This window comes from Balaenoptera borealis (assembly GCF_965194805.1).
Source record: "Balaenoptera borealis genome assembly, chromosome: 4".
Classification (NCBI taxonomy): domain Eukaryota; kingdom Metazoa; phylum Chordata; class Mammalia; order Artiodactyla; family Balaenopteridae; genus Balaenoptera; species Balaenoptera borealis.
The window spans coordinates 138,403,608-138,428,676 of NC_138861.1; positions in this window are offsets into that span (position 1 = coordinate 138,403,608).

Below are 25,069 nucleotides of genomic sequence, written 5' to 3' on the forward strand. Positions count from 1 at the left end.
TTTGTTCTAAGATACTATCGTTAGTTAATTTAAAGTCGTTCCTTCATCATTGCTAACTGCTGTAGTCTGACATCCATTCTCCAAATGAAATGTGACTTTGATGGATAAACTCAATTAAAGCTCAGGCATTAGATAAGTTAAACAGAGAATTGGACTGATCTTTACCAATCTACCTTTAAAAATACAATAAGTATTTCAAAATGAAGCAGTCATAAATTATACTGAAAATGTATGTTAGTAAAATTGGATTGAAATTCAAATCAATTACTCTATGTAAATTTCTGTTGCTTCAAAAGTAACATTTGTTTCCCCCTTTAGTATTGTAGCTTATAAATATTTTTAATAAATAAAATTAGAGAAATACCTGTTGTCTTTTACTTTCCTAAAAATTTCTGCCTCTTTTATGATATTTCAGATTGTTAAAATGTCTAGTTTTAAGACAATATAGATTTTATCATAATCTGAGAATGTAAGTAAATATATTTAATTCTCTTTAATACTTTCTAAAATGACTTGGTGAATGATTTGGCTATGAAAATCTCTAATATTAGCAGTGATATCTCACTCATTTATTTATTTAAGTATTAAAATAAAATCTGTACCTTCTTTATAATAGAAGGAATCGAACTTGGCTATATAGGTAAATAAAACATGTAGAGACGTGTAAAGAAATAATTTGGTTCGATGTGGTAAGTCCTTTGCTAGACATCTATAGAGGATGCAAAAGGAATATAGAGACAAAGGCATAACGTAACCAGGAAAATTGGGGAAATCACACAATTTTCAACTTAGAAGAACATTTATATATTAATATCCAATTTTGTTATTTTGAAGTAGAAATAATGAAGAGGACTTGATTTTTTTTCCTGGCACCAATATAACCAAGAGAATTTTTCTAGTAATTAATAATTTGTATTTGAGAATCTGACAAATCTGGATTCAAATTTTAGATTTCTATCCTGGAATAAATTTACATGTAAGCTTTAGATTCAGTTTTCTTATTTGCCAAATGGGGACAAGAATAATTAACTACCATACAGCTTTATGTTGTAAGAATTATATAAGACATTTAACAGAGGGCACACCACACTACCTTATAGAGCTTTTGTCAAGATTTAATGAGTTAATAATTGGAAGGCACTTATAATAATGGCTTATGAGGGTCTATATAAATGCAGGCTATTCCTACCATTTCCCTTACTGGAAGTGTTGAGATTATACTTTTTAAATATTGTAATCTACAGTTCTGTTTCATTGTGATTTCATGTAGAAAGCAAGGCATCAATTAACATAGAGAAGAATATTAGGACAGAAGAGTTTTTTAAAACTCTTTTTGAATTTAAAATGTCTGGATTTTCGAAGTTCCTTGAAGAAGTGGCTAAATCCAGGGGTGGAATGGGGAATGTAGAAGATGAGCTTGGAGTATTTTATAGTGCCAGAAAGTGAGAAAGTGCTCAAAAGAGCAAAATGCAACAAAAATTTTAAAAACCCACTATGATGGGCGTATATCAAAGGGACATAGGAACCAATTGAGAGTGCTCCCAATGACCAAAGCTGGGACAGTGTGAGCAACAAAATAAACAGTGCAGTGTTCTATTATAACCCTAACTAGTAAATAGATATCTGAGTCCATAGTAATATAAATAAGTTAATGGTTGAATAAATAAATAAAAAGATAAATCTATGCAGTAGAAAATTTATATAGATACTCTGACCTCAAGGTGGGTGAGCATAATTCCCCACTCCTTAAGTAAGGGCTGGGCATAGTGACTTCCTTCCAAAGATTACAGGTGGAGAGAAAGAAAACAGGGAAACTTTACAGTGAAGAAACCTAATAAACACTACTCACCCAGGTGAGCAAGACGCATCCACAGAGACATCTTGTTGATAGCACGTACCCTTGATGTGATGCGATGAAAATGGCACTTTAGCTCCGTGGTCTCCATCCTAAAACACATAACCCTGGTGTAGCGATTAGAACAAACCAGACACATCTCAATTGAGGGACAGTCTACAATGTCTGACCAGCACTCCTTAAAACTAAAAAGATCATCAGAACAAGGAAAATCTAAAGCTGTCACAACCGAAAGGAGCCTAAGGAAATGCTACTAAATGCAGTGTATTTTCCTTGATTGGATCCTGGAATAGAAAAAGTACATTTGGTAAAAACTAAAGAAATCTGTTTAGTTGATAAAAATGTATAAATATCGGTTTATTAGTTGTGTATGTAGACTCTATGGGAATTCTCTATAGTATGTTTACAACTTTCCTGTAAATCTGAAACTCTTCTAAAATAAGAAATTTTTTTTTTTTAAGGTAAAAGTCTAATTTTTTTTTTACCTTTAAGCCTATGTCAAGAGATAACTCAGGGCATAAACAGTAAGTTTGAAAGATCTTTGGTCAAATGTTAGGTTTCCTACTAGTAAATTAGATACATTTTTTCCAAACTAGGTGAGAAAAGAAATCATAGAGAGAGGAGACCTTTAAAGTTCTGGGTTACTTAGCTAAACCAGAGCCTTTGGCAAATCCGCAGCTCTGTCTACTCCATGCATATGATTTCCCAGCTAAATGATACTGGAAAAAACACACAGTAATGCTGAGAAATTTTATGTTAAATCTACAACCAACAGCCTCAGTTGGCTCCTTAATGCTACGTGGAAATCATACTCCTCAAGCCAATAACTTTCCTCTCCCTGTGACTATTTATTGCCTTCTCCTCTCCCCCGACATCTCCAACACATTTTCCCCTGTCCATACTTGCTGATGACCTTGTTCCTTGTTTTACTGAAAAATTCAAAATAATAGGAAGAGAATTTCCACAAGTTCCACAGCAAATTTTTCACCCAGCTGCATACATTTTTATATAATATGCCTTTTCTTCTCTTAATATGAATGATATGTCTGTCCTTCAAATTTTGTCATATCCCTTTTTCTTCCACCTCTAGAGAGATATGACTGAAGTCAAGCCAAAATCTCCCCTTTCTTTCCTCTTTTCCTGCCTCATTGATGTTTGTTTGTTCTTGTCTTATTAGAACTTCTTCATAAATATACCAGTATGCTGTCATCTTGGGCAAAAATAAAGTCTCTGAATCCTGCTTTTCTTTTTTAGATATTGCATCATTTTTTCCCCGTGCCTTTGTAGAAAAATCCTTTGAAAGAGTTGCTCTAATCACTGTCTCCATTTTCTATCTTTCCGTTTTCACATGTACCAGGCAAGCTGTCTTAGCCACAGCTCCAGGGAAACTACTTTTGTCAAGGTCACCTGTGGCTATTTCTCCTGGTTTATTTTACTTGACTGAGCAATGGCACTAAACAGTTGATTATCCACCTTTTCGTTGAGCTACTTTCTTGATTCCTAGGGTACCGTAGGCTCTTCACTTTCCACGAAGTTCCTGACAGCTCCCTCTCAGTCCATTGTTGTTTCCTCCTATCCCAGACCTCTTAATGTTATGTTGCCTCAGTGTCTAGCCAGTGCGTCTCTGTGATTTTATTTTACAGTAAATCCTTTCATGATGTCATCAAATCTCACGGCTTTACACCCCATAAGCTCTTTATGTGCTAATAACTCCTAAATGTGTGTCTGTCTCCAGACCTCTTCTTTGGTTTCTGGTCTCATATACCCAATGGCTGACTCAAAATCTTCACTGGGAGGATTAACAGAGATCTTAAACTTAACTTGTCCCAAACTGAGCTCTCATCTTTCACAAAAATTTATTCCAACAAGTTTTACCCATTTCTGTTACTCTTCTAGTTATTTAGTCTTTGGTTCTGAGAATCTGACTTGACTGTATCCTTTCTCTTATACACAGCAGCCAGTTCTCTCCACCTCATGTTTAAAAAAATACCCAGATTGAGAAACCTTACCATCTCCGCCTCTAGCACCCTAAAGTCACAATATTCCCTTTCACTTGAATTTTTGCAGTATCTTGCTGTTTGTTCCATTATCCATCTTTTGTCCACAAGCAATTTGTCATTCTTGCTTCTGTACTGATGTAACTTAATTATGTTACTGCTCTGCCCCAAATCCTCCAATAGCTTCAAATCGGTCTCATTGTCTGCAAGAATTTTCCCCTAGAAATCTACATGGTCTTGCTCACGCCTCTCCTCAGATGTTTTCATTCCTTTGGTGGCAACTTCTTCCTAAAGACTTCTCTGTAGACTCTCTTTAAAGCTGCCAGCCCTTCATCAACATATCCTATCTCTATGCTAGCTTGTTTATTTTTCCTTAGTACCCATCACCATTTATTATTCTACATAGTTTACTAACTAATAAATTTTATTTTTTCTCTCTCTCCTGCCAGCCCCCCACCTGAAACTGGCATGCAAAATTTAGGGTTAGATATTTACTTTGTTTGATTGGTTTTGGTTCCTTATAAATGTAGCTCTACAAATAGCACCTGGTTATTGTAGTCATATGAAAAATATTTATCGACTGTTAAGTGAAAAGTATGTTTCTCTTCTTACATGTGGAAGATCATCTTAGATTGGAATTGCTCTCATTCAGTTCATTGCGTGTTTGTTTACATAAAGGTAATCTTTGACATTAATTTCTCCATGTTCAGACCGCTCTTTCGGTTTTGGAGCACTTTTTGGCATATCTGAAATAATTTTGCTTATGATGTAGATTTTCTCAAACTTTGGCCATATCTTCTTGGAAATCAGCAGAGTCACAAACTGTAGGCTGTATCAAACTATAATTTAAGAAATCTGGTTGGGGACTTCCCTGGTGGCGCAGTGGTTAAGAATCCACCTGCCAATGCATGGGACACGGGTTCGAGCCCTGGTCTGGGAAGATCCCACATGCCGCGGAGCAACTAAGCCCATGAGCCACAACTACTGAGCCTGTGCTCCAGAGCCCACGAGCCACAACTACTGAGCCCACGTGCCACAACTACTGAAGCCTGCGTGCCTAGAGCCCGTGCTCCGCAACAAGAGAAGCCACCGCAATGAGAAGCCTGTGCACTGCAACGAAGAGTAGCCCCCGCTCGCCACAACTAGAGAAAGCCCGCGCACAGCAACGAAGACCCAAAGCAGGCATAAATAAACAAACAAACAAATAAATAAAACAGAAAGAAATCTGGTTGAAAAGTTTTTCACTGTTCAGTTTTCTTGAATTTGTGGAAACTGGGGTATTATAAAACTGATTAAATCCTTCTAAATTTCTAAAGGCAGCTGCCTTTTAAGGAAAATATAGTAAAAGAAGTGCTAAAGTCTTTTGCTCAAGGGAGGATTATTAGAATATATTTAAAATCACACAAAGTTTCTAAACTGAATAAATTATTTTATGTCTGTTCAGAAGCAGAGCCAAGTTGTGACAGTAAAGTAGTGATGCTTTTAAATTTGAAGTCATAACTCATCATTTCTAATAATTTTTCACATAGACTACTTATGACAATGGAAAATAAGAACATTGCTTATTGAATGGTTATCAAATGGCTACAAAATGTTTACTTTCTCCAGATTTACTGTATCAGCATTGGTGAGTCATATATATTTTATAATAATTATTTAATTATGAAATAATACTATATTTTTATTCCTTTGATTGGAAATTAATTTTAAAAGCATGAACAATTCAAAGGTAAAATGGGTAGAATGGTAGTTACATAGAAGCAGCCTGACAGCATCCCATTCAAGGAGACACAAAGAAACCACAGTTGAATACACAGTAATTCCTCCTTTGAAAGCGAACTTACTGATCTCAGTTATTATGTTACAAGGACGCTATTTTGCCAAATCATCTCATTTTCTAGATGATAGCGCTATTGGCAAAAGCAGCTGCTTGGATATCAGTTTTATATTATTGAGCTTTGTAATATATTTTGGTTTCACCTGCTCATGATTTTTCTAAGTTTACATTTAACATTTTCCTTACTTGTTCAGTTGACATAAAAGTAACGGAGGGAAATATGTTTTAAACAGTGGTTTTTCTTTTTTTCTTTTTACATGTATTCCATTATATTAACATCAGAAAAGAAATCTCTGATTGGTGTGCTTTGAAAATTTTTAGAGATGATAACAGTGAAAGAGAGAAATACAGGAAGACTGTGATATGTTAATCATCTAGTAATCAAATATTAACTGCTGCTTAATTTATTTTTAAAACTTTCTTCAGATCTTAATTTCAACTTAAATTTGAAAAGTAATACATTGAGCTAAAGTAGTATGGCATTGTTTATAGCTTTTTTTTTTTTTAATTTTATTTATTTATTTATTTATGGCTGTGTTGGGTCTTCCTTTCTGTGTGAGGGCTTCCTCTAGTGGCGGCAAGTGGGGGCCACTCTTCATCGCGGTGCACGGGCCTCTCACTATTGCAGCCTCTCCTGTTGCGGAGCACAGGCTCCAGACGCACAGTCTCAGCAATTGTGGCTCATGGGCCTAGTCGCTCCGCGGCATGTGGGATCTTCCCAGACCAGGGCTCGAACCCGTGTCCCCTGCATTGGCAGGCAGATTCTCGACCACTGCACCACCAGGGAAGCCCTGTTTATAGCTTTTTGAATCTCCTAAATATATAATTATTTCCTTCTAAATGCCTGATATTTCTTATAACTTATGTTAGATTGTAAGCACTTTGAGGCCATGGTCTTTTATTTTTTTGCCATTCCATATTTAGAACTTAGACAGATACCTGACAAGTATTTGAAATCATTAAACAGTTATTGAATGCATGAATAAATGAAAGCTAATTTATAGACCCAATTAACAGTATTTTATCAATGATATAAGTAATTACATTGTCTAATCAGCTGTGTATAATAGACGCATTTATATGTCTTCATCTGTTTAAGAATACACTTAATTAATAAGGAGTGTTCCCTTTTGTGAGGCGTTTATATATGTAGAAATGTTTTTGCACATTGGTCAAGTTCTATTATCAATGTCAGCAAGTACTTATCAAAAAGAAAAAAAAACTGTGAGTAAGAATAGATAAAATAAAATATTCTTCAACATAGTACCTGACTCATGGTAGACAATCAATAATGTTGTTGGATAAAGAAAAAGCAGATTTATAAAGAGAAGAGAAAAATCCTTATTTAAGTAGTACATAGCTCTACGTATCAAGATATTGAGTTTTCTGCTTCTCCCCTGGGATTGTCAGGCAGACATCACAAAGAACTAATAAGCTGTGTACTGGACACATTGTAATAACTGAAGTATAGGTTTAATAACTGTCTTAGTCCATTCAGACTTCCATAACAAACTACCACAGACTGAGAAGCTTAAACAGCAAACATTATCTCTTACAGTTCTGGAGGCTTGGAAGGCCAAATAAGTCAGATTTAGTATCTGGTGAAGGTTCACTTTCTGGTTCATAGACAGCTGTCTTCTCACTGTGTCCTCATATGACAGAAGGGGTAAGAAAGCTCTCTGGTGCTCTTTTATAAAGGCACTAATCTCATTCATGATTAGTCCACCCTCATGACCTATTCACCTCTTAAGGCCCCCACTTCCAAATGCTATCACATTGGGGATTAGGTTTCAACATTTATATTTGAGGGATTCACAAGCATTCAGTCTATAGCAGATGGCAATGTTGAGGAAATGGGAAAACTTGTCTTAGTAATTTAGACAATTTCAGTGGGGTTCCTTCTAATATTGCTATGATTGGTGTTATGAAGAATATGTAGCCTAGCTAGGACCTCTCAGCATGGTTATTATTTTTATGTATTCCAGTTGTTACGTAAATTAACTTCAGGTGATAACATTTAACTCTGTCATTCTATCAATAAATACAGTATCAACAAATCCACTGATTTCTGTCAATTATTTAACCAATTTTTATTATATTCTGTTTCTGTACAATAATTCTTTTCAATGTTAGGCTAATATTGATCACTCTAAGTGCTGAACATTTATGAACAGTATTTAAGCTATGACTGTGCCAATATTTTTATGATTGAACTCAAGCAAAGGAAATGTAATAATATGTCACCAAATCTGTACTACTTGAAAGTATATTTCAAGTATTTGGGACATGTGAAGTCTCTATATTTTATACATCTAGTAGAACAAAGATTATAAAAAAAAAAATTTGTACCGCAACTTACAAATTGGAGATTCTTCAGTTGTATGACTAGAATGTTTCCACTACAGAACCTCTTGTCCTTGTTATATTGTATCCCATTTTTGTTTTATTGAGAATATGCTAAGAAAATCCACCTTTATTTTCTTACTTACTCTTCAAATGTTTAAGAACATATTTCTTGAATAGCTTCTTTCTTTTACTATTTATTTTGAATTCATATTAGATTACTGTTTTGGATAGCTATAGAATCCCTAATTTAGAATCTTCTTTCCTCAGAACTCTGAGACATAGTTTTATTGTCTTTTTGTACCTTGCGAATCCAAAGTGTTAAACCAATCTTATTTCATTTATTAGGTAATTTTCTCTCTTCCTTCTTTTTTTTTTTTGTCCTTTATTATCTTTCGTTTTTTGTTTTTTCTTAATAGATCTTTATTGGAGTATAATTGCTTCACAATACTGTGTTAGTTTCTGTTGTACAGCGAAGTGAATCAGCCATATGCATACATATGTCCCCATATCCCTTCCCTATTGAGCCTCCTCCCATCCTCCCTATCCCAGCCCTCTAGGTCATTGCAAAGCACCGAGCTGATCTCCCTGTGCTATGCTGCTGCTTCCCACTAGCTATTTTACATTTGGTAGTGTATATATGTCGATGCTACTCTCACTTCACCCCAGCTTCCCCCTCCCACCTCGTGCCCTCAAGTCCATTCTGTACGTCTATGTCTTTCCTGCCCTGCAACTAGGTTCATCAGTACCATTTTTTTTTTTTAGATTCCATATTTATGCGTTTAGCATACGGTATTTGTTTTTCTCTTTCTGACTTATTTCACTCTGTATGACAGACATATACCCTGAGAAAACCATAATTCAAAAAGAGACATATACCACAATGTTCATTGCAGCACTATTCACAATAGCGAGGACATGGAACCAACCTAAATGTCCATCGACAGATGAATGGATAACGAAGATGTGGCACATATATACAATGGAATATTAGCCATAAAAAGAAATGAAATTGAGTTACTTGTAGTGAGGTGGATGGACCTCTTCTTTTTTAATGAACTGACTTCTGCACATTCACTAGGGTGGATCAGGGTGCTGGCTGTTTTTCGTTTATTGTGGATACTACTCTGTAGAAAGTGTTTCAGTCTGAAGATGTGTCCTTCATTTGGCCCAGGAAAATGTTTTACTTTCTTTTTTTCCTGTCTTATTTTCTTCCTTTCCCTGTTTCTCCCAGTTCCTACTGGAATGTTTTAGGCAGTTGCTAAACATTTTGTATTCTCCAGCTGTTTTCTTGATGTTCCAGTATTTTAACTGCATTGTCACAGCTAATTTCGATTCTCCCTGCATCCTTCCAGGTTATATCTCCCTGGGTCTCATCCTAGACAATTGGCACTGACCTTGGCAGTTTTCTCCAGGTGTCCCTTTTTCTGTTTCCTTTATCTGTCAGTATAATTCTACTTACTTGCAGTTTTCCTGAAATCCATTGATATCTCTGGCCCACTAATGGATTGCTCTTTTGTTATTGACATGGTCAAAGATTTTATTTTTCCAAAACAGAAGAAGAGGATTGATCTGTAATTCCTAGACTGCATTTTATTTACATAATTGAATCTATGTAATGATAGGTTGTACCACACAGAACATAAAAATACCTTTAAATTATGTCCATAGAATCAAAAACAAAATTGTCACTTGAATAAATGAGAAAATATTGAAATAAGAGCACCAAGTAATTTGGGGGTCATTTTCATAATAGTGTAGTATAACTGAGGCATTAATTTAGCAGCTCTAGCAAATTAGAGATAATTCAGGAAGTATGACATGACATTATTTATTGTTGAATTTCTTGTAATGTCTGTATCTTTAAGAAGTAAACCTAAACTGTGGTTATAAAATGAAGCAATATTTTGGTGGTTACATGTCTTCAACCGTAGACAGATAAAGTAGCAGCCTTTTCCTACCAAGCCTCGGGGATATCTTAAGAGCAAGTCTTTTTGTTTTCTTGTAGGTTCAGTGGGACAAGTGAGTAAAATTACTCATTACTAATGACATATATTTGATGTGTGCCTGAGAGTGAGGGTTTGTGTGTGTGCATACATATATATGTGTAAGTGTGTGAGCTGAGTTTGAAAGTATAAAATTTCTTTAATTTAGGAGAAGAAACTCCAATAATAAAATAGTTCAGTAACTTCTTCTCTCACTTCCTTATCTAAGCAATGTGAAGTATTTGATTTAAATACTTAGTTTTTATATTTTTCATTGATATAAACTAATTGTTTGATGAATGTGCCAACTCACCCAGTCATTTTTGTTTTATATATGTGAGAAATTGGTGTGAATGACAGGAAACAAGGCTCATTTCTTTCTTTTCAGACACAACATTTTTCCATTATATGCTTAGTCAATAGACTTACTGAACTAACAATGGAGTTCAAGTCACTCTTTGGGAAACTCTAAATCTACCCAAGTTTATACTTCCTACACTGCAGTACAGACTGGGAAGGCAGCCTAACAGTTTCTTTTCTTGCTATAAAATTAAACAAGCAGAGAGGGGAAAAGGTTGGTCAGGATGCTGGGAGCCCCATGTGACAGCCTCCGTACCTACCGGGAGATTGCTTACATACTCTGATGCTGTCTCCACAAACTGATAAAGGATAAATCCATTTCAAGATGAAAAGCAAATAGTAAAAGTAATACACTACAATATCTGTGAGAGAGAAATAATCAAGAACAAGCCTTCAAAGACTTATATGACTACCTGATGAAAATCAAATTTTCATTATCAAGTAAACAGGATTAACAAAAAATGAAAGCAAAAAGGCAATAAAAGCAAAATATGCATAGAACAATCTAACAGAAAAAGAAATACCAAGGACTTTATTTGTTTAGTTTTGTTTTTTATATTACAGTACCTACTATGATGGGAAAAACTAAACTTCTTCATAAATCAATCTTCAATTGAATATTGGAAAGTGTGAAAACACCCTCCAAATATTTTAAAATTCAGTCTGAGTTAATAATACAAACAGGTAAAATATATTTATGCATATATATATATATTTACATATGTAGTCATATATGACACAAGTACATATAGGCACATACCACCGTGTTTTTTCTTAGTGTAACAACTCAAAGTGTTTGTAGTTTCTACAGTGTATGTGATATGTCAGTGAAATTAATCAAATCAGTTATAGTTAATCTTACCAAAATGCCTTATAATTTTTACTGTATTTATTCCTATGAATAGTGATGAATAACTTATTTCTTTCACAATTAAAAACAAAAGACATTGTGTCATAACTTGTTTAATTGATTCATTAATTGTGTCCTTTTAGAAAAGGTTGCTTTTGAAATCATAGGACTAGAGACAATAAATTACTCCCTAACAAATTATACAATGAAATAGATATAGCAGATGGGATAGATAAAATTTATACATTAGCAAAGAAAACATTAAAACCATTCTCAAGCAATTATCAACTACAAATTGGCATTTTCCATTGGTACTTGCCATCTACCTCTACAAGGATTAAATCATGAGCCACTACAGCTGCTGCCTTTCAACACCCCCCTGAAAGGAGTTCAGGTGGAGAGCAGAAATGAGGCACTCTGTGCTCTGGGAAAAACTGGCTGAACAGGTCTTCAGATAGATATTTTCAGGAGCTAGTTTTATGAGCCCAATTCTTGTATCTCCTCATATCTAGAAAAGCACTAAAATCCTTCATGGTGATGACTGCTCCTCGTGACTAGCAGAAACCTTCTACAAAAAATACATGCTTGATTGCATATACTCCCTCTTAACCAAAATCACATATATACTGACCTCCCCCGCTGGCTCTTTGGAGCAGTTTCTCAGAACTATCTGGGATGCTGTCTCCCAGCCTGCAGTTCTCATTTTGCCCCAAATGCACGTTGTGCATTTTTTTTAAGTCGACACAATCTTTTAAGTGTCATCAATCCGAGTTGGGTCATTTTTTATTATTTGTGTGTGCGTGTGTGTGTGTGAGAGAGAGAGAAAGAGAGACTGGTTGATGTAATTAATAATTTCTAATCTAATATTAAATATCTGTTTTCTTCTTGCAAAAATTTTCCTATTAGAATGACAAGTGCAACTAATGGATGGAAGTGTGTATTTTCATTACTGAGTAAATAAATTGCGTGAACTAATACACTTATATGTAATCCTTATAAAGATGAACCACCATGTTACACAGTATTGGCATGCTCTCAAGTTAAAATAGGCCACAACCAATCAAAAAGTCTTTTTAAATTAATTTTTTCTAGTTTCTCAAAGTAGCAAAGAGGAATTATACTTAAAATACCACAGACTTTTTTTTCTAAAATCTTCTCTTCCTTGGTGACTTGTTGTAAATTCTGGAGTCATATGTCTTGATTTGCTTATTGTGGTGATCAATTTGCAATATATATATAAATATCAAATCATTATGTTCTATACCTGAAGCTAATATAATGTTATATGTCAGTTACATCTACAAAAATATCTAGATTTGATCCCTAATTTTTCCACTAAGAATTCTTTATTCCAACAAGGTAAGAAGTTGTGACCTTGGGCACTTAATGTAACTTCTTTGTACTTCCAATTTGTTATGTGAAAAATGGAAATATTTATACCTGTATTTTAGGATTGTTCTGAAAATTAAATGACTTCCAGCATTGAAAGTACTTAGAACAAAGGCAAATAAACATTCCATAAATGTTGGTCACTATTACTATCTCACATGTTGCTATCAGTCCAATATGAACTTGATCTTTTCTCTGTTCCCTTATTCCCATTTTTCCATTTTTTGAAACTAACATTTTTCCTTTTCTATAAATCCGTGTCCTCTCCTATATCTACCCTATTTCTCTCTTTCTCTCTTTGTCTCTCATTGAGCTTGCTGGGTAGCTTCCAAACTCTCCAACTTATTCGATTCAGCCACATAACGTATCAGGAATCAGTCAGGCAAAGACTGAATTTTTCTTAACTGACAGCTTGAGAGGCGAAGGCTAAGTATAATTGTAACTAAAGGACTCAAAATTGTACAGAAAGAGAGAATGCCAGTTTTTATTTAAGTAAATTATTCATATGTTAAAAGTATTACATAACCTTGAGAATTACATCACGTTGAAAAACAGCTTTCTTCTTGACCGCTTTGCTTCACTGTGAATTTTTCCAAAGGTCACATATAAGCTAGATGTACAATTCATTCAATTTAATGTTCTTAGAATGTAAATAAATGTAAGTGCTTTCCATTCTCTTAATTACTTGCACAAGGTGTCCTTATGTTTGGAACTTAACAGGAGTTACGAAAGAAATGCTTTTGAAATATGGGAAAATCCAATTTTAAAACATACAAACTTGTAAACAATTAAACTATTTTATTATTAACACATCATAGACTTTTCTTAAAAGATTGTGAAGGAATTAAAGATAAATGTATTGGGTTAAAGGATTATATTAAAATGTGAAATGCATTACCATTTGAAGTATACTTATCTTTTCTCCAGATCTTTACACTATATCTATGAGAATGTTTTAAAAATACATCATAACACTAAAAAATGCATTCGTAATTTAAATTAACATAATCAGAACTTGAATTGGCAAATATTCAATTTTGCTTTTAAGGAATTTTAATTATTAACTTTAACAGAGTTATAAAACTGTGGAACAATATTCTATTTCAAGAAATAATCAGGTAATTGGCTCCTAGTTATTTGATTAAAAAGTACGTTACAGAGTCTTTTGTTTTCCCGATAAATACCTCGTGTTGCAGAGGGTAGTAAGTTAGGTAAAAGTATAAAGGCTTAGAAGCAAAAGACAATGGCCTCTAATATTGACTTTACCACATTTGAAAGTATAACCTGAGCCTTCTGTGTCTCAATTTCATTGTTTGGAAAATGAAGGATTTGGTCTAGTGATTCTGAAACTTTCCATTCTCTTGGAAATAAGTAAGTTCTATTGCAAGCTCAATTACCTTATTATCTTTGATGGTCCAAAGAAAGTGTGATTAGCAAATATATTAAAGGTTTTGAGTTGATTTTAGATTGGGTCTTTGATTAATTTCTCAACTTAGCATAGTATGTAGAATAAAGTAGAATAGAGAAAGACTTGTGAAGTAAGCATGAGGAATGGGAAAGCTTTGAGTTATGCCTTTAAATATATTTACAGATCACGTTATTTGTTGAGGATACCAAAAAAAAAGGGAGAAATAGCTTTCCTTAGGAAGACTTAAAGACTAACAGCCCCTCTTTCATCAGTGACTTGCTTCATCATAATGGTTTGAACTAGGAATATCTGTCACCCAAGACACATTCTGATTAGTTCAGAGGCTGAAGTGATTTATTAAAAACTGTGAAAGAAAAATTCAAGAGGATTCAGTATTGCTTAGAGAACTCTCTGAAATGGATCCGGGAGGCCACTGAGGAAGTGGGACTAGGCACGTCTCAGCCCAGACGGAATTTGATCTGTTGACCACTTATTGTCTTACCTCAGGCACCCAGAACATCAGCCCAATGTTCTAGACATTCAAGATACTTAGTGGACCCTTACTCTAAAATAGGTTGTGACAGCCAATCCCTTAAGGACAAATATTTCCTTTCTTGCAGTCATAATTCTTGCCAGACAACTTTAATAACCTTATGGATTTGTTTTAATAAGCCCCTGACCCTTTCTCTTCCCCAGAACACTTTTTCGGTTTTACCCAAATCTGTGTCTCCCAAATTCCAATTCCTAAGACCCTAAATAAAGCTCTTTGTTCTTTGTAGCCTTGATACTGATTATTGTTTGACAAAATAAACCTGAAAACTAGTTTTGGTTGTGTTTTAATTTTATCAAAATAGTTTCCTGGAAAGTGTCAAAATTCTTGTTTATTCAACTTTTTATCTTGAGACAATTTAAAATTTATAGATGATGATATTGTTATGAAATGTCAATGCATCAGAAAAAATGTGAACAAATATAAGTATAGAAATTCTCCTATAGTAGTACTAAGACTTTTATTTTATTTAGGAGAATAGATTAGTAGAAAATATTCAGGATCTTTCTTTAATTTTAATCACTGTCAACCATCCCAGAGAGATAATGCACCTATCCATGAAAATAAAAAATAAGATCCGAAATTATTAGGACCTCCCTTTTGGGCTGGTGGCAGGGGTCTTGATCAAAATATAGAGAAGACCTAAGATTTTCCAGTTGGATGAGCTGGCCATGTCAATGCAAAATAAGCTTGTACCTTGTTATTTTATGGGCAGTTTATTGAAGACTTCCTGCCTACAATTAGAATCCTACAATAGAACTATATGGGAACTAGATAAGGCAGATAGGAACTTTCCATTTGAGACAGAAGAAACTACATATCAGAAAATCATAGTTCGACCAAGGCCCTCCTATGAATGTAGCTTAGAAATGCAGGTTGGAAAAAATGTCAGGACTAGAGATAAATATTTGACTGAAGATTTAAAAGAGACTGAAATGATAATTTATTAAATTAAAGGGTAAAATATAGCATATAAATATAGGATATAAATGTTAACCTCTGCTATAAAAGGAAAGCATTAGAGGATAAGTAATGAAATAAACATATGGAGATTTTATGAGAAAAAAAGTCATGAGGTTACTTTCCATGACAAAATCATGCTGTTCTTTGCAAAAAAGAAGAAGTAGAAGAAGGAGGAAAAAGAGGGAAAAGAATAGGAAGAAAATAGGATATGAAAAAGAATTAATACAATAAAGGAACAGTACTTGGAGTTCACAAACACATTTATATTTTTTAGCATTTACACTAGTCAGGGTGCTCCAGAGAATAGATTATATATATACACATATATGTATATATAGAATATATATATATATACACACACACATATGTGAATTTGAGCCAACAGATGGAACATGCTTGCTGAAAGACAAAGAAAAAAAGACAATGAAAGAATATTACAATTATTAGGAAACAGTATCTTCTAAATTTTTTTATTTTGAAGTAAAGAAAATAAAGGCACACTAAGGAAAGATTACCTAGCATAAGAAGTATTTTGGTCTTTAAAAAAAAAAATCCTAATGGTGATCTGACTGCCTTTTACCTGGCCAAAGCCTAGAATGAAGTATATCACTTGTCAGAATTAAAGGGAAATGTTAGTACATGTAACATTCTTAAAATTTGTCATCAGATTCAGAGGGCTTTGAGGACAAATGAAGCTATAAAGAGTCTTTGTAAAGTCTTATAGGAAATAATTGCTTAATTAACTTTGTAGGAAGGTAATATTTGGTCAGTTATCAAGGTTCTTTGGAGTCTAATATTGAAGAGGCTAAGGACATGAGTTCAGTCCCTCAAGGAACATGTCACTGTGTTCGTGGGCAAAGGCTTTCCTAATCATACTTCAAAGCATCTCTCTGATTCATGCCATTCATCTCAGGATGGAACAGGGAATATGAATGAAATCACTGCTATGGGAAATTAAAGATAATGAAGCCAGTAATACCCTGATGGCCCTATAAAGACAATGACTACCTAGGAGGAAATACCCAGTAATTTTCCATAAGCTAATATTTCTTTCTTTTTTAGTTTTGTTTTGGTTTTGTCTCTGTGTGCAAGGGACTTTTTTGCTATTGTTTTTTGGACACTCCTCAGCCAGATTTACCATGATCAGTCTATTCAATGTGCCTACATATTTCAGAAACAAATAGAATCTTCAGTGACAAAGATAATTCACGTTAACTAGAATATCCCTTATGTCTTCCCACTGTGGGAATCTCCAATACAAATCTAGTACAAAGGCACGTTGTCTAAAATCTCCAGAGAGGCAAGACGAGGGGGGATCACAAAATAATTTTAATTCTTATTAGCTTGCATTGCTCAAATCACAGACTCAGTTCTTTACTTGATTATGTGATTAAAACCACATTTTCTTGCCATTTTATTTGAGCTGAAATAACTGTACTTTGAAAGACATACAAAATAAATTATTATAATAAAAAAACTTCATTAATTATCTTCAGGTAGAGAATCCCCTTGATATTAATTTATATTTCAAATTAAAATTCTATACAATTCTATACAATTCAAATTCTAGAATATTAATAATAATTTAAAGCCAAGTGTGCAGTATCACCTCACCTATAATGCATCGTGTTTATGTAAGCAATATTATATGATATTACAGATAGAAAAGTCATTTAAATTATTTGTTAAGATCAAAAAGTTACACACTGGTTATCCAATCTGGTGGAAAAATAATGATATAAAAATTGCATATTATTATGTCATTAGACAATATTGTATGTTACTATGTAGAATGTCAGTAATTAGAGATCCAGCTAATGAATTTGAAAATATCTTTCCCTGTGTTCTTAAGCTATCTTTTTAAATTGAGTATTTCAAAAATATGGAGATAAATAAGAGATTTTGTTTGTTTAGGAATTAGATGTCTTAAATAATCAAAGATTCGATCAAAGCCATTCCCTACACAACCCCATCAAAGAGCTTCTTAATGTGTTTTTTGTACTTATCAAGAAGACTCTAGTCTTGTCATGGTCTGTTGAGCTGACAGACTTTAAATCTTGAAGCCTCATGGGTTTTCCTCTGGAAAGGAAAAAGAATGAATTCAGTACCATACCTCCCTTGAAATCCAGCCCTTTTATCTAATAGCTTTAAAATTAGCAGTGAGCCCAGGGGAGTGATTTAGTGCTCCTCTGAATGTTAAAGCATGAAAAGTCTTTTGATTCAAATCTTGGGAAGCTTAAAAATTTTGTTTTATCTTAATATGAATCCACGACTTCTCCTTTATTTTTAATTTGATAAATGTGCAAGGCACAATGCCATTTCTTGTCAACCATTTCTTACAGATGGCGTACCAAAAGAAACAAACTTTCTCTGCCCGAAAAATAAAGTCCTGAATGAACGGCTTATTTCTTCACACATCTTTTCTTTAAAGTGGAAATATTGGTGCATATGAAGTTGACTCAATCAGGTAATCTGTATCTGACACTCAATCTATAATCCACATCTAACACTCTACTCTGATCAGCCACATCTTGGATACTCTGACTTTTATCTGAGTGATCCTGACTTATTTCTGTGTATGAAGTGAACCTGAATATTATTTTAATTAAAATTGAAGGGCAATCACATTGTTTAGTGACTCTTAGGTTAACAGCTTTGAGTTTGATGTATTACATATATTATCTTGCTTAAAATTCGTAACAGTAAGGTAGGTATAGTTTTCCTGATTTCATTAGTGAGGAGACTAAAATTAAGAAAATGTAGGTAATTGTCCAAGGCCTTATAACAAGTTTGAGTCTGATCCTGTATCTATAAAATGCAACCAGCTATATTTTCATCTCTGAACTGTCATAAGGGTAAAATAAGATACTGTATATAAATTATCTGGCATGCAGTAGACACTCAAAACAAATAGTAGTTATTTTGTGTTACTGTCATTATACTGACCATAGTAGGTAGGGGTGTATGATTTGAATCCGAATCTCTCTGACTTTGAAACCCCTTTTACCAATATTTTTCAAGAAAACCTGAGTTTGGTATCTTATGATTTATGTGGAAATTGTGTGTGAAGGTTTGATTTAAATTTTTATAAGAAATAAGAACAGTGCTTAAGTATAAATTGGACTCATTTTATTAGAGCTGTAGACAATAGTCTTGTCTTAGTGAAAAAAAAGTTCAAAAAAGTTTTACAGTTAGGTTTATATATAGTTAAATAGGCTTTTCCTGAATTTCAAAAAACTGAAGATTGACTCCTAAACTAAGGATGGCCTAATGAATTCTTAGTGAGCTACAAACTTTGCAAGTCAAAATGTGCTCTCATTCTTTTTATTTAATATCAACCATAATTAAATGTTCAAATCATGAATATTAAAAGCATCTTTAAAAAGAAATGACTCTTCTAAAATAGAATACCACTTGAATCATACTGATGACCCAAAATACCTTTTTAAGTGGAGGTTGATTGATTTTTACTGACAAATAAAAATTACCACATGCTGATCTGAATAGGAAATGAACACAGGCATTCATTTAAGAGGGATCAATTGCCCTTTTTTATTTTAAGTTTCTTTGGTTGTGTGTTTTATTAATTGAAATCCACTTCCTGTTATCTGCCTCTGCTTCCACACCACTAACACCTGTTACTAGGCTTTATATGCACACATACACACACACACACACACACACACACACAAACATGTATGCACAAGGTTGATAAACTGAAGAGAATGTTCTAATTTCTCTCTTCTATGTGAATGTCAATAAAAAGTGATATGCAAACTTCCTTTTCACACCTAAGTTGTATACTTGAAACGGTCCCCTAATAGTTTTTATATTAGTCTAGTCAGGGTTATCCGGAGAAATGGAACCAATATTATATATAAAAATAAGGAATTAGCTCACACAATTATGGAGGCTGAGAAGTCCCAAGACCTGCAGTCAGCAAACTGGAGACTCAGAAGAGCCAGTGTGTAGTTCCATTGCATCCAAAGGCCCTAGAACCAAGAGAGCCAGTGATGTACTTCTAGTCCGAATACCAGCTCGTCTTGTGAGTCAAGAAGAGTGATGTTTCTGTCCCAGTCCTAAGACCAGAAAAGACCAGTGTCCAGTGCATGCAGTCAGGCAGGAGGAGTTCCTTCTTACTCAGTCTTTTTGCTCTATTCAGGTCTTCAGTTGTTGGAATGAAGCCCACCTATTTTAGCGACTGAAATCTGCTTTACTCAGTCTACCAATTCAAATGTTAATCTCGTCCAGCAACACCCTCAAAGATACATCCAGAACGTTTGGTCAAATGTCTAGACATCCAGAGGCCCAGTCAAGTTGACACATAAAATAACCATCACAGTTTTAAAAATTGTTTTTGATTAAACTTTCTACTTTGAGATTATTGTAAATTCACATGCAGTATTAAGAAATAATACAGAAAAACTCCAGAGATTTCATGCAGAGAAACTGGTCTTTACCCAGTTTCCCCCACTGGTTAACATACTGCAAACCTATAGTGTAATATCACAACCAGGATATTGACACCGATGCACTGGAGATAAAGAACATTTCTATTGAAACCAAGATCCCTCATGCTATAATTTTTAAACCACACCTACTTCCTTATCCCCACCATACCTCCCAAAGTCTCTGCAGTGGCTAATCTGATCCCTATTTTGAAAACTTTGTCATTTTAAGAATGTTGTTTATTCTTCATTCTTTTTTTTTTTGGTGGGGGGCAAAGTATTATTCCTTGGTATGGATCTACCACAGTTTATTCATCAATTGAAAGACATCAGAATTGTTTCACGTTTTGTCCATTGCAAATAAAGTTGATATAAATACTTGCATCCAGTTTTGTTTTGTTTTTTTTAAACAGAGGTTTTCAGTTCTCTGGGATAAATACCCAGGAATGCAATTGCTGGGATATATGGTAGTTGTATGTTTAGGTTTTTTTTTTTTTTTAAGAGAAAGTTCCAAAGTGCTTTCCAGAGTGATTGTGCCATTTTATGTTTGCACCAGCAATATATGAATGGTCCAGTTTCTCTGCATCTTAGCCAACACATGGTGTTGTCATTATTTCTATTTTAGCCATTCTGGTATGCATGTTATGATATCTCACTGTGGTTTTAATATGAAAATATTAAATATGTGGTTTTATATAAAATATGTGGTTTTCCCTAATAGCTAATGCTGTTTGAAATTTTTTCCTGAGTTTATGTTCTCTCTGCATGTCCTCTTTATTTCTTTTGCCTGGTTCTGATTTGAATTTTGGGAGTTTCTTATATATTCTAGATACTAGTCTTTTGTTGGATATGTAATTTGTAAATATTTTCTCCCAGTCTAGAGCTTATTGTTTCATGCTCTTAAGAGGATCCCTCACAGAATGAAAGCTTGTAATTTAGATGAAATCCAATTTCTTATTTTTTCCCATGATGGATTATGTTTTTTGTGTGAAATTCAAGAACTCTTTGTGTAACCCCAGATCCTGAATCTTTCTCCTGTAATTTTTTTTTCTAAAAATGTTTATTTATGTAATTTACATTTAAGTGCTTGATTTGTTTTGAGTCCATTTTTGTATGAGGTATAAAGTTTAGGTTGAGATTCATTTTTTTATTAAATAGAATTTATTTATTATTTTTTAAATTAGTTAATTAATTTATTTATTTATGGCTGTGTTGGGTCTTCGTTTCTGTGTGAGGGCTTTCTCCAGTTGCGGCGAGTGGGGGCCACTCTTCATCGCGGTGTGCGGGCCTCTCACTATCGCGGCCTCTCTTGTTGCGGAGCACAGGCTCCAGACGCGCAGGCTCAGTAGTTGTGGCTCACGGGCCCAGTTGCTCCGCGGCATGTGGGATCTTCCCAGACCAGGGCTTGAACCCGTGTCCCCTGCATTGGCAGGCAGATTCTTAACCACTGCGCCACCAGGGAAGCCCTAGAATTTATTTTTAAGGAGAGGGAAATTGTTCTGTGATTAGGTCACCTAACCTATGTTTAGGTCTTACTCTTCGCTGAGTTAATAATCTGTACTGTAAACCTTATAAGAGTTTCTCAGTTTGTTTCTTCCCCCTTAGGTGGGACAGGATGACTACAGCTGACCAGAGGCGGGTATTTCCAGTCCCCGGTCACTTAGCCTCTGATAATATAACGCTCCAGCAGGTTAGGCTGTGGTTAAGGGGTTCCCCCTGAGGGCAGGCCTTGTTAGGAAGAACAGAGTGCTTCCCCCTCCCCTGCTAGAAGCAGAAGAAAGGTTTTTATCTGATATTTACTGTGGGAATTTGGTCAAGCTCCTGGAGGAAAATATAATAGTAAGGTCTCCCCATTACTGGTTACCCCTGGAGTTCTTAACCCACAAAGCTGTCAACACTGAGCACCAACAGTTCCTCCATCACAGGTAACGCTTTTCCTATGAAGCAGTGGTTCCCATGTGGTGTCCACGTTACTGAAGAGAAATTTACGGCACTAAATGCATACATTAGGAAAGAGTAAAGTCTCAAATACATAATCAATTATTAGTTCTAGGAGGTTTTCCTCTTGTAGATACCTTGGGATTTTCTATGTGGATAATCACGGCATCTGCAAATAGGGACAGTTTTGTTTCCAGTTCCAATATGGATGAATTTTATATCCTCCTCTTTGCCTCTTTACATTGGCTAGAAATTCCAGCACTATGTTGAATAAGAGTGGGGAGAGTGGTCTGATCTTAGAGGAAAGCATTCAGTATTTCACAATTAAATTTAGCTTAGCAGTAGGTTTTTTGTAGGTGCTCCTCATCAAGTTGAAGAACTTCACCTCTATTCTTTATCTTTCAGAGTTTTTTGGTTTTTTGTTTGTTTTGTTATCGTGAATGATGGGATTTGAATTTTGTCAAATTCTTTTTGCATCAGTTGGTAGGATTATGTGATTTTTCTTCTCTAGCCTGTTAATGTGGTAGGTTACATAGACTGAGTTTTAAATTAAAACCAGTCTTGCACCCCTGGACTAAACCTCACTTGGCCATAGTGTACAATTCTTTTTATATATTGTTGAATTCTATTTGCTGATATTTTCATAAGAATTTTAATGTATTTTTTGAGGGGTACTGGAATGTAGTTTTCTTATTTTGTACTCTTTGTCTGGTTTTGGTATTAGTGTATTGTTGGCTCACTAAATGAATTGAAGAACATTCTCTCTTTCTCTGTTGTCTGGGAAAGATTATATAGGATTTGATTCTAATTCTTCTTTAAAATTTGACAGAATTCTCCAGTGAAACCAATTAAACTTAGAAATTTCTTTTTTGGAAGTTGTAAAATTACACATTCAATTTCCTCAGTACTTATTGGGCTATTTAAATTATAGATTTCATATTAGGTGTATTGTGATTAGAGTTTTTGAGAAGTTGGTCCATTTTGTGTGACTTATAAAATTTGTGTTTATAGTTGTTCATAATATTTCCTTATTATCCTTTCAGTGTCTACAGAGATATTCTTTGTTTCATTACTGATGTTGATAATTTATATATACTCTTCTTTTATGATCTAGGTAGAATTTCATCAATTTTATTGATCTTTCGGTGAACCAGCCCTTGATTTCATTGACTTTATTGTTTTTCCATGCTCAATTTTATTTCTTTACATTACCTATATTATTTCATTTTTTCTGGCTGCTTTAAATTTATTTTGTTCTCCTATTTCTAGGTTCTCAAAATAAGATCTTAGATTATTAGAGATCTTTCTTTTTTCTAATGTATAAATTTAATGCTGTAAATTTTCCTCTAAGCACTGCTTTGTCTGTGCCCCTCTAAATTTTAATATGTTGTATTTTCATTTTCATTCAGTTCAATATAGTTTTGGATTCTCCTTGATATTTCCACTTTAACTCATGGGTTTTTTAGTAGTATGTTGTTTAACTTCCAAGTATTTGGTAATTTTTCTCTTACCTTTTTGTTATTGATTTTTAATTTGATTCCATTGTGGTCAGAAAACACATTCTCAAAAAAAAAAAAAAAAGAAAACACATTCTCTGTATAATTCCAAGTCTGTTGTATTTTTTGAGGTTTATTTTATAACCCAGGATATCATTTAGATTGGTGTATTATATGTGAGTCCTTGAAAAGACTAGAATCTGATGTTAGGTGGAATATTCTATAATTGTTGATTATATCCTATTGTTTAATGGCATTTTTTAGTTCTTATTTATTCTTGTTGATTTTCTGTCTAGTTGTCCTTTCAATGTGGAGAGAGGTTGCTACACAGGTCTACAACTGTAATTGTGGATTTGTCTATTTTGCCTTCAGTTTATTACTTTTGGCTTTACATATTTGCAGTTTTGTTGTTTGGTGAATGCACACATAGGACTGTTTTGTCTTCTTAGTAAATTAATACTTTTATCATTATATAGTGTCCTTCTCTGTTTCTCATAGTTTTCTTTGTTTGGATGTCTGTTTTATCTGATATTAATATAGCCACTCCCGATTTATTTTGACTAAGGTTTGCATGATACATGTGTATTTCTCTATTCTTCTACTTTCAAACTGCCTATATTGTTATATCTGAAGTGAGGTCTTTTTAAAACATCATATAGTTAGATCATGTTTATTAATCCAGTTTGCCAAGCTCTGTCTTTTAATTGGTGTATTAAGACCATTTGTATGTAAGGTAACTATCAATATGTTAGCACTAAGTTTGCCATTTTTATTATTTGTTTTAGGTTTGCTTTCTCTGGTTCTTGTTCATCTCCTTTTCTTTTATTGCCTTCCTGTGGGTTACTTGAACATTATTTTAGGATTTCACCTTGATTTATTTATAGTGTTTTGAGTATATCTCTTCTTATATTGTTTGTGTGTTTGCTTTAGGTCTTACGATATATATGCATAACAGTCTACTGATGTCATTATTTTACCAGGATGTTTTTACTAGAAGTAACATTGTTTTGACAGTTCTTTCCTTTTAACATCTGAGAAGTATTGTGCCATTTCTTTCTGGCCTCCATGGTTTCTGATCAGGAATGCACTGTGTCACTGTAATTGATTTTTTTCCCATATGGGTAATATAACCATTTTCTCTTGCTGTTTAAAAAAATTTTGTTTTTTAATTTCAGCAGTTTAATTATGATGTGCGTTGCTATGGATTTTTTTTGTTTGGGTTTATCCTATTTGGGTTTTGTTCTGGAATCTGTAGAGTTATGTGTCTTGCCAAACTAAGTTTTCAGTAATAACTACTTTGAGTGCTTTTTTTCAGCCCTGCCCTCTTTCTCTTCTCATTCATGAAATCCAGTGACATGAATGTCACATATTTTGTTATAGTCCCATAGGTCCCTAAGGCTCTGTTCATTTTTTTAAACAGTCTATTTTCTCTCGGTTATTCAGAGAGTAATTTCTCTTGTTATGTCTTCTAGTTAACTAATTCTTCCCTGTCCCCTCTATTCTACTGTAAAGCCCATACAATGAGCTTTTTATTTTGATTATTATATTTTTAAAAACTGAAGTTTTTATTTGATTACTTTTATGTCTTCTATTTCTTGTCTGAGACTTTGTATCTCTTTGCTAAGGCTTTCTATTTTTTCACTTGTTTCA